The sequence below is a fragment of the Haemaphysalis longicornis genome, unplaced genomic scaffold (genome assembly GCF_048455015.1).
Source record: "Haemaphysalis longicornis isolate Haplotype H1 unplaced genomic scaffold, Haemaphysalis longicornis Haplotype H1 scaffold_4, whole genome shotgun sequence".
In the NCBI taxonomy this organism is placed as follows: domain Eukaryota; kingdom Metazoa; phylum Arthropoda; class Arachnida; order Ixodida; family Ixodidae; genus Haemaphysalis; species Haemaphysalis longicornis.
The window spans coordinates 59,247,087-59,262,372 of record NW_027526361.1 but is presented as its reverse complement, the minus strand read 5'-3'; positions in this window follow the sequence as shown (position 1 = coordinate 59,262,372).

Sequence of the window (15,286 nt, the reverse complement as noted above, 5' to 3'; positions counted from 1 at the left end):
GACCTGTATGCAACGAAGGCATCGCGGTGGTTAACCTTGATGTAACGAATTCGCTACGTTGGTGAGTCACTGTTTCTTGCAATTTTTCTTCTGAAGAATAGGCTAGAGAAATTCACTAATTTAGCGAATTTCGCCCGCTCCGCAAACTACTGTGCGTTGCCACGTGTGAGTGCGGTGTCGGTTAGGTGCTAGGCCTGCCTGTCGGCGTTTAGTTGCGCGTCGCCGCTGCTACCTGTAGTGTCGGTTCTGCTGCCACAAAACGAAAAGTTTTGTCTTGTCAAGACGGACTCGAAATTTTAAACGCCGTCTCCGCCGGCGAGAAAGAAGAACATCACCGCCCGGTAAAGTATCCCAGCTAGCAACCTCTTAACAATTTTGTGTGCATAAAGGAGCCTCAAGTTGACAAAAAGGCGCCCTTTCAGCCTATGTTTGGTCTTTGAAATGTGTCACCGCATGCACCGAAACGAGTCAAAAGGCAAAAGGGATACTTGGGTTACGTTTGTGTATACGGTGGCGAGTGATCTTGCTCCTTGGGAGTGCCTTGTAGGGATTAAACTCGTGGGAATGCAGAAGGCGCAAATCACGCAGTCATTCACTGTGAAATAAATCCTTAAATGGTGAGTTCCTTGTCACTGATGTTTCGCAGTCTGGTTTCGTTTCTGCTTCATTCACGCGAGCCTTAACTCGAAACCTGCATGTAACGAAAACCTGCATGTAACGAAAAATTGCGAATTTTTGTCAACTTCGTTATATCCAGGTTTAACTGTAATCATCATACTCCCTCCGTAGATGGTCGTGCTTCACTGTGCAACCTCAATGTGGGAAAGCCATCTTACAAACACCAAGGTTCCAACGATCTCTTTACAGTCGGCTTCACCTCTAAACACAAATGCATTGGTGTGAAGACATTTATTTAGGACAAATATAAGACGTCTTGTATTAAAATATGAAGGCCCTATGACTTTTTTTCTTTTCTACGAGTTTTTACATGTGGCGCAGTTTCACGATCCCAGGGATTTGAGTGGGCGCCGCAACGTGGCGCTACGCTCGCTTGCGATTCTTGTCTACATCCTATGTTGCCGTAGACGATCTGCTGAAACCTAGTTATAGATAGCTTTGCTTTAAAAGAACCTAGCGTGGTTCGCATAGCGTCCTCTCAAAAGAACCGAAGAAGAAACAATGCAATAAAGTCTTTACTTGAACCTTCCTTTTTTCTATTAATAACCTTTCTCTTAAGAGGGCTTTCCGAAGAGCCGTCTTGCGCAATGCAGGAAAGTTTCAATTAAACTTTGTGCAGTGCGCGAGATAACGGAGAATTTATAGCAGCCTATCTGAAAACGATTTAAGATTGAGCCGGAATCCTTTTTCAGCTGCACTCGGTATGTAAAATAATGTTATAAAACGGCTCGGCAGGCGGGAAAAAACACATGAAAGCTCAGGTTTATGTCTTCGCAAATTGTCATTGAGACCTCGAGTAGGCCTATCTGGGGCACTCCACACGTGATTTATTTTTGGTGTATTTATAATAACAAGCTCCGTTAGATCGTATCGCTTCAGTGAGGACTCCACCATTTCTATAATAGCTCACTGTCATCATCGTCATCGGCGTCAGCCAATCTTGTGTCTAGCATAGGACGAAGGGCTTGTCCCATACAGGCTTCCAAGTTTTTCCATCCTACGTCATGCAGGTCATTCCGTTGCCTTCGAACTTCCTTTCCTCATCCCATGGCCGAATGTTCGCTCTTCGCCTACTTTGCCCATTTTCAGCCATCCTTTTACTTGAGTAGTCCATTATTTGTCAGTCTTCACCTTCATGACCGACTTAATTCCACTTTACCACAGCAGGTGTTACTGAAACTACTAATATAATAATAATTATCACTATAGCAAGTTAATTGACTATAACTGAATGTAAATTATCTTATTAGTGTTAAGTAGAAGCCACTGAGAGATAATCTGCCTGGTGTCCCATATGCGGGTCACGCCAACCAGTGTAATCCTTCGCGAGGTATAGTGGGCAGCTTAATTAATCAGTGTCTTTAAAGGAAACCGGCGCTGCAGTCGGTTGCCTCACCTGCACGAAGTCGTCCGGAGATGGATAGGGCAGCGAAGACGCCATCGTCGTGCCGACAAAGGTATGGGCGTCCACAGTGAACGTTTGCTGCAAGCGGCACAACCCTGAGGCGGCTTCACCAAGGTCGTCTATTCTGGGCCACGGCATGTCTGCGACGACGTCCGCGTCAATTTTACTTGGCTGGCACTGACTAGTACTAGCACTATGTCGGCTAGCGCCTCATTCCCGAAGTCAGACTCCACTAAGAAATTTTCATGAGCTTATAGTTTGTCGTGCACAATTGCTCATATCTCTCGATTATTAAATCTTGTTACTTCGTTTGTCATTATTTTTGCTACACCATTTTTACCTTCTAGTTAATACATTAGAGCCTTGTCAATGTAAAGTTCCTTCTTGCTGTCCATAAGCTCTCTCCTTTTCTCCGTTATTCACCGTGCTGAATTCTGTTACCCCTGTTAATGAATTCTCACACCTGCTTGACGTTCTTGTTTCAGGAGCTTGATGCTTTGACATGCTTGCCATCCTAAACACACGATTACCGAACTTTACTCAGATACTGAGCCGTGCGCATAGTGGCATTAAAACTCGGCTTTCGAAAACAGCTGAAGGTACGGAATCTTCCTATAATACTCGCAACGGAATAGCAAATAGACCTGAAAGCCGGAGCCAATATTACCACTTTAAATTAGGGTGTCGAGTTAGTAGTCATCCAAGGTTAATTTAATCGCAAGGTAACTCACCACGGTCAGGGAAGAGCAACCGCCTTTCTGTGACCCGAAGTGTAAACTGTATACCTGTACGTTATTTTTTGTCCCGCAGAGTATTTTGGCAGTTTCATAGCTTTCCCTGCTGCGGAAAGGCGATTTCCTGTGGATTTTAGACATACTATTTTAAGGTAATACTTAAGGTTGCGTGTAATCTCACGGCAGCCTTCGAGAAATTCTCACGGCAGTTTTCATAAAAGCTTGCTGACCTAAAATTTGCTGGATAATATTACGTCCCAACGTAATCTAACGTAGCATCACATCACATCACATCACCGAATGTAGCGTAACCTCACCGAACGCGTCATAAAGTACCCAAATACAGCCCAACTGCAACAAATCTAACCTAACCCAGCCAAACGACCCAGAACACAACCTATATTAAACGTAATTCAACCCATTATAGAAGTTTTGTGCGGCGAGCTCTTGATACAGTAAAAACCAGAGTAAAAAAGTGTTGATAAATGCACGATGACCGAAAAATTCTGAAAGAAAAAAGAAGGAGATATCGCTAGGCGGACTCGAACCTGAGCCTTCCCGTTTTAAACCAAGTACTATATACCACAGCGCTACAGGGGCAGCTGAGAACACGGCTTTTTAGGGAATATTTATCCCGTAGAATCTCCGCGTACCGTGCTTAGCCAATGAGAGGCGACTGCTGTGAGAAAGTTCTGACGGTAATTCTCATAGTTGGCGGTATAATAGGCCCTGCCACTCTTTAAGCATTTGGCCGATTCCTAACCTTGCTTCGTAGGAACAATTGAGAAGACTGTTCGAAGATTTGTGCGTCGTTCTCGCGTCGCGAGGGACGTCAGTGCAGCAGAGAAGTGGCCGACGCGTGCGGTGTGGAGAAACGGTCCCAGAGGCGAGGCTGTCCTTGCAGGGTCTGTGAGCACTGCAGCAGAAGCGGTCGAGAGCGCTTGAAAGCTGGCTTCCGCTCTGCGCAGGCGCCGCTGTTCAATCTGCAGCCAATATTCGACGTCGTCGAAGGCCAGGCCCTCGCTGTCCAGGAACTCTCGGAGCTCGTAGGGCGAGATCTCACTCTGAAAGGCTTTTCCGCCCTGCTGGGTGAACGTCAGGAGAAATATAACCACTGCCGCCATGGTTTAGAGTGGTGGTGATGATGATGATGGTTATGGTGGCATATAACTACTGCCACCATGTTTTAGAGCGGTGGTGATGATGATGATTATGGTTATGGTGGCGACGACCACGACAATGAGGATGACGACGATTACGTGCCACATGAAGGTGATGTGTACCGATTAAGGGGATCGGCCAGTAAGGGGGCTCGTTTCGTTCATGCCCATCAGGAATTTGAGATGGAAATAACTTTCGATGATTAGCAGTGGGGAACAAACACTAGACTGATATCATCCAAAAGACACGAGGAACAATCTAGTTTCCTCTTTTTAGAACAATTGCGTGAACCACACCTGCCCTTCCTTTATCTGTGGTCACTTTTTCTGAAAAGCAGATATGCGCTCCCCCCAACTAAAGACCGCAAAATGAGATAAGGTCATGGTTTATAAATACGCCACTCGGAATTATTCCGCATGTATGTACGTAGGTACCGGTGTACTCCACACGGGCGCACGAACAAGAAACCTTCATCTTAAAATATCACTAGCGAATGGGAAACCCGACAGCTATAGGCCGAGAACGCTGCTTGAAGTGGCGGCACTGAAAGCCCTCTGCAGCGGCATTTTCCAAAAACAGCCCAGGGTCGCTCCAGCCGGCTTCCGATCAGCGCTGCTAGTACTGTCAACCACCTTCACCGCTCCGATATGCCATTTTTTAGGATTTACATGAGGTACTGCAAGCGTGCGCAAAGAGCATGTAATCTACAAAAGTGCGAATATTTAGGACGTGACTACAATGTAAATTGCCATGGCCGCGGGATGAAAAGAAAGTCTCTCATCGAGCTGCCGTGGTATTGCGGTCAGTCTTATATATGCGCAGGGAGGGTCACAGAGCAACGTCGCGAAGCCGGTATGCGATGCGGATCTGGTCGTAATCCCCAGCCCCGACACTACCTGAATGGCTTAGCAAACTGCGCTTATTAAAATGGACATGATACGGTTAGGTTTGGAGGATCGGTTCGGACTTGGGGACAGGCAGTATTATACTTGCTCTTTTACTGCGAAAGAATACTTGGTGGAATGCTGTCGTTCTGAACAATCAATTCACTCTTGATAAAAAAAGGTCGTAAAAGGGTAGTAAGGGCGGTGTTGATCACCACCTTACGAACTTTATAGAACTTTATACTACCCCGCAGTACGGTACGTAGGCTCTGCCACTTGCAACTGCATCGTTAGGAAATTAACTGGGTGTAGGAAGTAGTATATACTTGATTAAGGTCGTGCTTATGACAAGGTTATCAATGGCTAGTTAGTAAAAGCATGCAGCTCAGAAGGGTGTTATCGCTAGGACTTTACTAGTGAAGGTAGTGGTGCTTACTGCCTGCTTCAGTTAGTAACCCTGACTAGTGCTGCATTTACTACCTCCAGTTACTATGTCCCTTGTGTGTGCTGGGAGACGCAACTTGTTAGTGTTCCATTAGTGAGTGCCACAACCTTTTTTGAAGAGTGTTCTGTGTGGGCCAACTGCTTCTACATGAATTCAGTGCGTACACAATCGTTAGATTTTACGGCGTATGCGATGGTGGGAAGACACCTATGGACAGGGGGAGTGTGGCCATTGTCACAACCATATATAAGAGGTGTGGGCATTTCTGTTGTAATCTTGCTATAGCTTCGTTTTACTTTAATGTATATGAGGTCTGTATATATTCATATAGATTAGGTCCAGACATTCTTTCTGTAATTTTGGTAGGGAAACAGCCCCGCCGGTAGCGTAGTGGTTATCGCACCAGACCGGTATTCTCGAGGTCGTGGGTTCGGATCCCACCCGGCGGGCATTTTTCACCACTTTCTTTCTGACTCAAAAATTCTTCATATCTTTCTATGAACTAACGCATTCCCCCTTTGCTTTCCGTGGTTTTCTAGACTGCCAACCCTTATTATATATATATATATATATATATATATATATATATATATATATATATATATATATAAATATATATATATATATATATATATATATATATATATATATATATATATATATATATATATATATATATATATATATAGTCTGTATCTACTCACATAGATGCGGTCTAGACATCTTCGTTGTAATTTTCTGCAACTTCAGTGTTCAGTGTACTTTCATTCATATGAGGTCTATACAAATTTATATAGATAAGGTATAGACACTTGTTTTGTAATTTTTTTGCAACATCTGTGTACTTTCAGCATTTAATGGCTAGAAATGATTTTTAACCGTTTTTTTTAATTTACGTTAACCGTTTTTTTAAGGGGGGGGGTCAGTGAGTACAGACGATGTAACATTTTAATAAGCGATCATTTTGCCGTGTTTTATGTACAATTACAACTTTCCACCATGTTCAAACACAAACGATTAGAAATAATCAAAAGAAGCGCACGCACAAGCACGCACACACACCCGCACGAGTGCACACACATCCCCACGCACAAACACACACACGCACGCACGCACGCACGCACACACGCGCAGACACGCAGACACAAAGCGATAACTTGACGAAGTAAGCATGCTAAATTCCCAAGGCAAAAAGACAGATGCAAATAAAACGTATTGTGCTCCTCCTTATCACTGCTGTCTAATCAGATTGATTAGAAAAGATAATGTAACAGTTTGTGGTTTCATCAGAACGGCTATCCCAGTCCGATGTCGCCTGCTACTCTCGCAGTATGATCCCCCCCTTCCCCCCGCAAGTTGCCTCCGAGCCCCGCCTCATGAGTAGCGGTTGGTGATTGATCGGTTAACCTCCCGATTAATAGATTAAGGCATTAGTCGCGATTACTTCTTTTAAGCGGTTAATAGGTTGAAGTCATGTGAGCAAGCTGAAATAAGTGTGTCATGTTGAAATTGTGCGCGAGCGTGTCACTGTCGAGCACCGTATTCGTGTTCGAAACACCCGTCAAAACAGAAAATCGCGGAAGTATTCTCAGAGATGATAATGATTTAAACCGAAAGCTTTTAGCCAAGACATGCAGGGAAATGGCTATTATTAATACAAATATACATGGTACACAAAATGGCGAGCGGGCGCTCACACCGTTAGGCCGTTGTATAAACTAACTCTGTCGGAAGTAAACACCATTAATCGGCACCCCCTGCAATTTCGGCGAGTGCCGGTGTTCCTGATTCCAAAAAGTGGGAGAGACGAAGGGGTTGATAAGCGTCTCGCCCTCATGAGCGCCATGATGATTATCTTATCTGGAATGTTTGTGAACAAGTCGACGAGCATATTGATGTTATATGTTATTATTATATTATTATGAATGTCGGTAATATATTATTCTTGGTCATTTTTCTTCTTAAACATGCGCAACCGATTAATAGATCAATTACCTGATTAAAACCAGCCGATTAATCGGGTTAATATGTTTAACCAACGCCCAGCCCTACTCATGAGTACGCACGAAATCGCGGTATTCATGTATTATTTATCCGTTTTATAGCCGAGTGTGCATAGAGTTATGGAGGCCAAGTATGACGCCTTCCAGTGTGTGGGGTCTCTGAAGGAAAGGTACAAGCGAGGTTCTGATCTGGTGTAATTTAAAAGCACTGCGACGGGATTTTAACATTAGACAGCGGTGCTGCTCTAGCTCTGGCCGTGACGACAGTCTCTTCTGTTATCGTGTCCCGATCCTTCTGGAGCAGGTTTCCCTTCTGCGCAAAAATCAATTCCGACTATATAAAAATTTATAAAATACGAAAACAAGGTCTTAGGGCTTTACTATTTTGATACACGACGGCTTGTATTGCCTTGGCAAAAAAGTCTTCCCTGCAGTGCATTTGTGTCTAAAGATGAAGCCGACATTAAAGATATCGGTGTAAGCTTGGTTTCTAAGCTGGCTTCTTTACATTGTGTGTTTCCCAGTGAAGTATGGCCATCTACGGAGGAAGAATGATTACAACCTCATTTTATGCTCCTCTACTCGTTTACCTCGGTTCGACATCGAAGAAGACGCCGAAAAAAGATTCGTTTGTTCCTTCAGATTGGAACAATGTATTGAAGAGAGCTGTGCCTATTGAAGCACGCTAAAGGCAGCCACCAAGAAACGCGAGGGAATGCGAATGCCACGCCAAGACCGCGGTTCTGAACTAAAACTTTTCCACGCGCTCCTTGCGAGGCTACGTGTGCAGCCACGCACGCGCACAAACACACACGCACGCACGCACGCATGCACCGGCGAGAACGGCGCTCACCAAAGGTCGACGAAGAAATACCCCCCGTCTACTTCAGAATGTTCGGCAACGCGCTTATAGAGAGCGCCCTCGGGCCCTATCTTCGAGCGCTCGCCTTGTTCAAACGTACAAGAATATAGTCCTCGCGGTGAAAAAAGAATAACAGAACAAAGAAAAAGGAAGAAACAAAAACAGAGAAGGGATAAAGCGCTGCACTATAGGGAAAACCAAGGACCTGGGGCAGGTCGAGTCGGCAAAAAACAGTTCTGTGCAGCACTGTGGAAGGTTACTTGACTCCGATTCGGGTGGGGCCAGAGGACGTAGAGAAATCCTGCATCTGTTTGTTCTGTTGAAGCCACCTGATTCTTTCGTGAGATGTGTACACGTTATTCGAGCACACGTTGAATATCCTGTTCTAGGCTTTCTAGTTGAACGCCCTCGCACGCGTAGGAGACGGTGCATGCCACTAGAGAGGCTACGTGAGCGAAGGTCGTCGCCTGTGCGAGCAAATCCAATGTGAGGGGCGGCGTTAGGCGCATTGAGACTCGCACGGAACAGAAAGCTTACATTACGCGGACGGGGCGAGATAAACAGAAAAGGCCGTAGAAAGACCGAGCTCCAAAAACTGTCTCGGAAGCCGGGTTCTGGGTGCGTAACTTTGTTGGAAACTGCTTCCTGTGTGTTTGAATCATATTCACAAAAAAAAGGGGGGGTCGGATGCACCCGAATTTGATCTCTGTTCACGCTTTGCTGTTTCCTTTATTTTCTTTAACTTATACACGAGCCCATGGCTTTACGTCGTTATCCGAGTCTTTCTGTTCCTACTTTCCTACGGAAATAAGAGCTCAGCGCCAATCAACGGATTTCTCAATCCGAGGTTGGCGTGAAGGGATTAATGCGGCGAAGTGAAAAGCAGCTATGATGTTTAATGGGGTTATGAAGATAAAGCATAAGCTTGATTCAATAAAACGACTACTTTGTCCAGATAACAATAATACTAATTTTATTGCAAACATGAAGCAAATGATCTAGATATTAAAAAAAGAAGGACGCTCGCACATGCGTCAGATTTGAAGGTAGCGAGGCTGGGCACAACCGCAGCGTTTTTCGTCTTTTTCGTCTCAAGGCATTGTTTAAGCCTCGTCGCTGTACGAGGGGCCGCAGATGGATGTTCGTCTTCCTCTATCGAACATTGTCCTGCGCCGCACGTGGCCTCGTGGCCTTGCTTTTGGCGCGCGCTTATCGCTACGGCGGCGGCCTCCTCGCTTTCCTCCACCACGTCCCGCGCACGGGTCCCGCGCACGTCTCCTTTCCCTCCTCGCCTGTCTCTTCCACTGCCTCCTATCTCTCCCCGTTATCGGGCCGCTGCTCCGGGCCGGGCGCTTGCAGAAGAGGGTGTGGTTTGACCTCTAGCGCTCAAGGGCAAAACTGGTCCCCCCGCGAAGACTGCCACAAATAGCGTAGTGTCGCGTGCTCTACACACACACACAAAAAAAAAATTGCCACGTGGCTGCTCACTTTGCTGCAAATGTTGTCGAAAGACGATAGTCGTCCTCCACCCCTGCCCCGTAAATGCCTCCTCTTCTGGCCCTGCAGTCTCGCTCCACGAACGATCAACATGGTGCAGGTTTCCTCAAGGCAATTCAATTTTACCGCGTTCCACTGCTCACGCGCCATCTGCTTGAACCTTTCGTTGCTGGTGGACCCCTTGGAAATCCGCTACGCGGGCTAGTGTCGTGCGCGACTGCTTTTTGTATTTTTTAAAAAGGCCAAAACATTTTTTCAAGGCGTATTTTTTTTAAATTTTCTATCGCAACAATGAAGTAGCCATTACTTTTGAATGAAAAAACGAACACTGCAAATATCACTTATCTAACGATGTTTTTCCTCGAATATGCCAAATATTTCCTTTTTGATAAACTATATTGATGGTTATGAACATGGCCACCAGATTTAGTAGTATGGAAATGTTGCGTCTGTATAAACGCCTGGTTCAAGAATTCTCTTCACTTTTGGCCGAGTGGCTAAAACGAGGGACTTGTATGGAGGCAGTTAAATTTCGCCTCTCCATCTTCTTGGCGAACTGATGGAGGCGAAATAGTGATGTTCTTTTGATGTGCGAGCCGAGAGGACGATCTCGACTCGCTCCGATGACCGACGACCGATGCTTGGAGCGGGTGAGGGATGAGGACTGCCTTCCTTGCTGGATATTAGGTTTATTTACATTATTTACATGACTCCACGTTTACATCACGTCAGAGTGACGGCTACATTGTCACTCTGACAGCAGCAGCCTGTTCGGCCGAGATCTATCCTGAACTAGATCCCCTCTCGACCGACCCTCGACAAAACCCAACACTCCGGTTTTGATAGCAAAAACCCCGCCTCCAGAAAGCGGGCGTTCAAGAAAGAGAGAAAAACCTTTCAAAACAAATTATAGAAACCCTTGATTGGCCACAGTGACCAGCCAATCACACACATGTCCTCACCTGCGGTCACGTGACCTAACCCTCTCTCTTATGCACTCAAAGTGCGTTTCCTACGCACGCTGTTACACCCGGCCAGAAAATACAGGACATCTGCGGCCTAAAGTGAACCATCCATTACGTTCAGCGGGCGGCATCTGCACAAACAACAGCCAAGCCGAGGGCCCGGAGCGGTCCTCGCGCGGCTGACCTCCCTCCGCGCGGCGCCTCCCGCGACGCCCCCATTGTCCCGCGACGCGCGGGCAATGAGGGTTGCTAATTCCCTCCCAGACGAAGGACGCCGCCGCCTGCCGTCTGTCCCCCGGGAAAAGGCGCTTCAGGCCCAAGCGATCGTCTTCAAGGCGAACGACCCGTCAACGGAGCGCTCCCGGCGCCGGCTTCGCAGATTCTCAAAAACTTACACCGCGCGCCCGTTCGACACTAAAGCCCCGTTTACATTGACCCGACGAGGGCGCGTTGAGTCGAAATAAACAGGTTTTTTGGACTCGACCCCCCCATGTATAAGCGGACGGGGTGGGTCAGAGAGCCGTCGCGGCGAGTCCAGTCAACTCGGAGGCAGGGGGTGGGTTAGCTCTCTCGTCGGGCTGAGTCGGCGGGCCGCGGGGAGCAGAATACCGTATCTGCGCGGTTCTAACGCGCCCCAATCGTAACGCGCGGGTAACTTCGCGCAGGAAAATTCGAAAAAAAAAAATGTGACACTGACGGTACTGCGCAGATGGAAAAGACATGACACCACGTACCTGGAAGAGGGAGATTTTATTTGGCGTATGCCGCTCTGGAAGCCAATAATGAATTGTGCTTCACAAGGTTGCTTATCCATCTTGCTTGGTAACAGCGCAAATAAAACAGGAAACAAAACTCGCTGTTACCAAGCAAGACAATGTACCAACTCGCCCAGTCGTCTATTTTGGCTTTGCTTATCCAGCTGCTGCTGGAAATAAAGTTATAGCGCGCAACACTGAAGCTGCCTGCGATTTCAAGTGCCTTGACCTTCATAATTCTAAGCGTTAGGGGCTAAGCAGAAGCACAAAAAAATGTGCAACAGCTGACCAGGGTATTCGGCATGCCATTGGGGAATCAGTGCGCCGAAATTCACTCACGTGGTGTTGACGGATTGTTTTTATTGGACTGAGTTGGATTTTGCGGGTACTTAGTGTCCGTTGCGCATGGGAATGCTGCTGGCCGCTTTAAAGCCTATTTCGGTTTTGAGCCCGATTGTAACGAGCACACAAATATTAAGCTACCTTTTAGCAAGAGAGGGTGCGCGTTAGAATCGTGAAAATACGGTAGCCCCTTTTCCGGGAACCCCGCCGCTCCCCTCACCTCGATTCTTTGGACAGGGTTCATATAAACTCGGACGCGTCGAGGTAAGCTGAACCCGCCACTCAACTCACCCCGCCCCCGTCGCGTCCATAGCCCCGTTTACATTGACCCGACGAGGGCGCGTTGAGTCGAAATAAACAGGTTTTCTGGACTCGCCCTCCCCATGTATAAGCGGACGCGTCGGGTCGGGGAGCCGTCGCGGCGAGTCCGGTCGACCCGGAGACGGGGGGTAGGTTGGCTGAACTCGCCGCGCTCGGAAAGGGCATGTATAACCGGTCGCGCCGAGTTGACGGGCCTCCGCATACCTCCGCCCATTGTGACCTTTCCGGCCCGTCGCGGTCTCCCCTTCCCCTGTCCCCATCGCGCCGAAGTTGCTCTTGCTCTGCCGGCTTGGAGGAGCGGAAACCGGTACCGGAAGACGGGTTTTCGGCTCGCCTCGACGCAAGGCGTCGCTGCGATCACCGCTCACCTCGACTCGTCCGTGGGAGTTCATATAAACTCGGACGCGTCGAGGTAAGCTGAACCCGCCACTCAACTCACCCCGTCCCCGTCGCGTCCATGTACACGGGGCTCATGTACACGGGGCTTAAGATACGCACCATCATTCAGGTTCCCGTCAGCTTGCCATGCCGAATGACCCTGCCACCTTCGATGCGACAGAGGTACTCAGGCTAATCGCCCCCGTCCTTTGACACACAAAAGGACGGGCACAACACACGCTCTCCGCGGCTCCGAACTTGGCGTCCGTGCGGCTACGTCTACCAGCGGAAGCGACGCCAATACATGGGCCACCGGCGGCCTTCATTAATTACATGCGGAGCCCGAACTTAACAGAGGCGTCGTGGTGTCGCGGCACTCCGGTCCCGGCCTCACAAGGCTATGTTCTCAATGCTGTTGCGCAACGCACGCGTCTGTTCGAACACCTGTGAGCGGAGATCGCCACGCTGGGGGAAGAGGCATTCCTCTTGCGTCGGTCGTGCCGCTTCATCAAGGTCAACAGAAACACGTATGTAAATTCGAATTGTAGAATATTAACCTTGTAACCATACTAAAAACAAGGTAGAATATCAGCCTTGTAACCATACTAAGAACACGATGCATAGTTATCTGCAGTGTTCACTTCACCATGTGCGCATCTGTAACCATCTAAGACTGCAGCACCACTGCTAACACTCCCGGTGTTTTGACCCTGAAGTTACTGCCCGCGTCTGTCGACAAATTAACTTTCCACTTCGTCTATGTTGTACTCTGCGTGGTAGAAGTAGTTACAACTTGTATGTAGACCAGCGACAGCCATTTCTGGATTGTTGTTTTTGTGTGTGTTTCTCTTTTGTAATCCGTATTTGTTACCTGACGCATAGTTCCATAGAGGCATGTTATGTATCTGCTTCGATGGACAAATAAACCTCTTTTCGACAGGTCCTCTCTTTCGGGATGTCCTCTCATTTCAAAGGATATTTAATGTAGTGTTTCTTTTCACAAGCTGCTGCGTGGTTTACGGGTGTGGGCATTGCCGTGTTCAATCGCCTCCTCTTGCGCTACCATCATGTGTCATATGACAGGATTGGACATATTTTGGCCTTCGATTGCACGTTTTATTCAGTAGAGCTGCGCATATTGTGTGTTTATGGCCCCGCGATCATGAGAGATCAAATGATCTTTTGACAGCGAAGCTGTTTAGCAAATCGCTAGAGTTTTGTGTCCGCAGTTAAAAATACCAAGAAAATGCCGAGCGCACGTGAGCGCGTGCCTCGCGGTGACCGCCCGGCAGTTACGAAACCCAAAGAGATGCCGAACGCTCGGAGTGCGTGCCTCGCGGCGACCACCCAGCGTCCCCGGCGCACGTTTGGCAAGCCAACCATACCCACTTAGGGAGATTGGCCAAGATTAGGAAAAAAAAAAAAACTCCAGCGTTCGCCGTAATCGTGGCGACACTTGCTCCGAATGAGAAAGACACGTCATAGCGCACTCCCCTCCCAGGTGATTTACAATGATTAACACTTCCAAAAAAAAAAAAAAATGAAGCTCCCAGTGATAGCAACAGTTATAGAGTAAAAGTCGTTGCGGCAGCGAAGAAGAAGCAAATCGGCTGAAATCACGGACTTAAACCATCGCGGTGGTCGTGAAGGTTGCGTACAGCTTCGCTACCTTCAAGCCTTATGCGTTAGTGTGCGCTTCCTTAATTTTTTTCGTGACCTTGATGTTTTCATTCTTGGTGCACGCATGTAATTATCTTATGGGATGTGAACTGTGCTTGAAACGCACTGTGACGTAGAGGGACCTGGACAAGTACAATCCGGCTGGTACGCAATGGAGCTGAGACGTGTAGTGCAACAATGCTCGCTAAATTACGTGCATGTGCTTCTACACAACACGACGTATGTATGGACTTGCCGCCGTGCCATATCGTCCAGCAGACTGGGCTGTGCCTTTGTGTTGCCCGGACTTGTTGCACACGTGCAGCGCGTTGAGAGAGAGAGAAACAACATCTTTATTTCCGGCAAGTTGTGACGCGGCCTAAACGTCACGTTGGCGGGCCGCTCGGCTTCAGCTGCCTACTCGCACCGCCCCTTCGCAGGGCTGCGCTTTCGGCCTCTGTCGCTCGAGGGCCACCAACGTCTGCTGGACGGCCTCGCGCTGGGCGTCGTAGTCAACCTTTGCCACCGCCTTTTCCAGGCTCGGTGGCAACGCGTCCGTAGTCCCTTCGCTCACTTTGCAGTTCCACAGTATGTGCGCCATGGTCGCCCGGCCCTTGCCGCACACCGCGCACACATCACTCGCGTACACCTCAGGGCACACGTGTTTTGCAACAACCGGTGTCCACACCGCTCGGGTCTGTAGTTGACGTAGCGTCGTCGCCTCCTGCCTCGTGAGTTTTCGGGGGGGCGGCGGGTACACTCGCCTGCCCTCCCGGTACCACTCCAACACCTCCCGGTAGGAGGTGATCGGCAGCACCTCGCCGTGGTCTTCGTCTTCTGCATGTCGGGCACTCGGGCACGCGTCGCGACTTGTGAGCGCACGCGCCGCCCGGTCCGCTCCCTCATTGCGGATCTCTCCGGTGCTCACCGGCCCCATGTGGGCCGGGAACCACTTCACGGTGACCGGCATCGTTCTGTGTCTTAGGGCCCCGCACACCCTGGCCGCGCGCGGGGACACATTGTCCGTTGCAAAGTTCATGATCGCGCTCCTCGAATCACTCAGCACCGTGGTACAGTGTGGGTCCGTCAGGGCTAACGCGATAGCCAGCTCCTCCGCTTGTCCCGGGCTTCGCGCCCGCACGCTGCATGACGCTAGTAGCTCTCCGGTAGTCGCCGCACACACCGCCACGGCGTAGG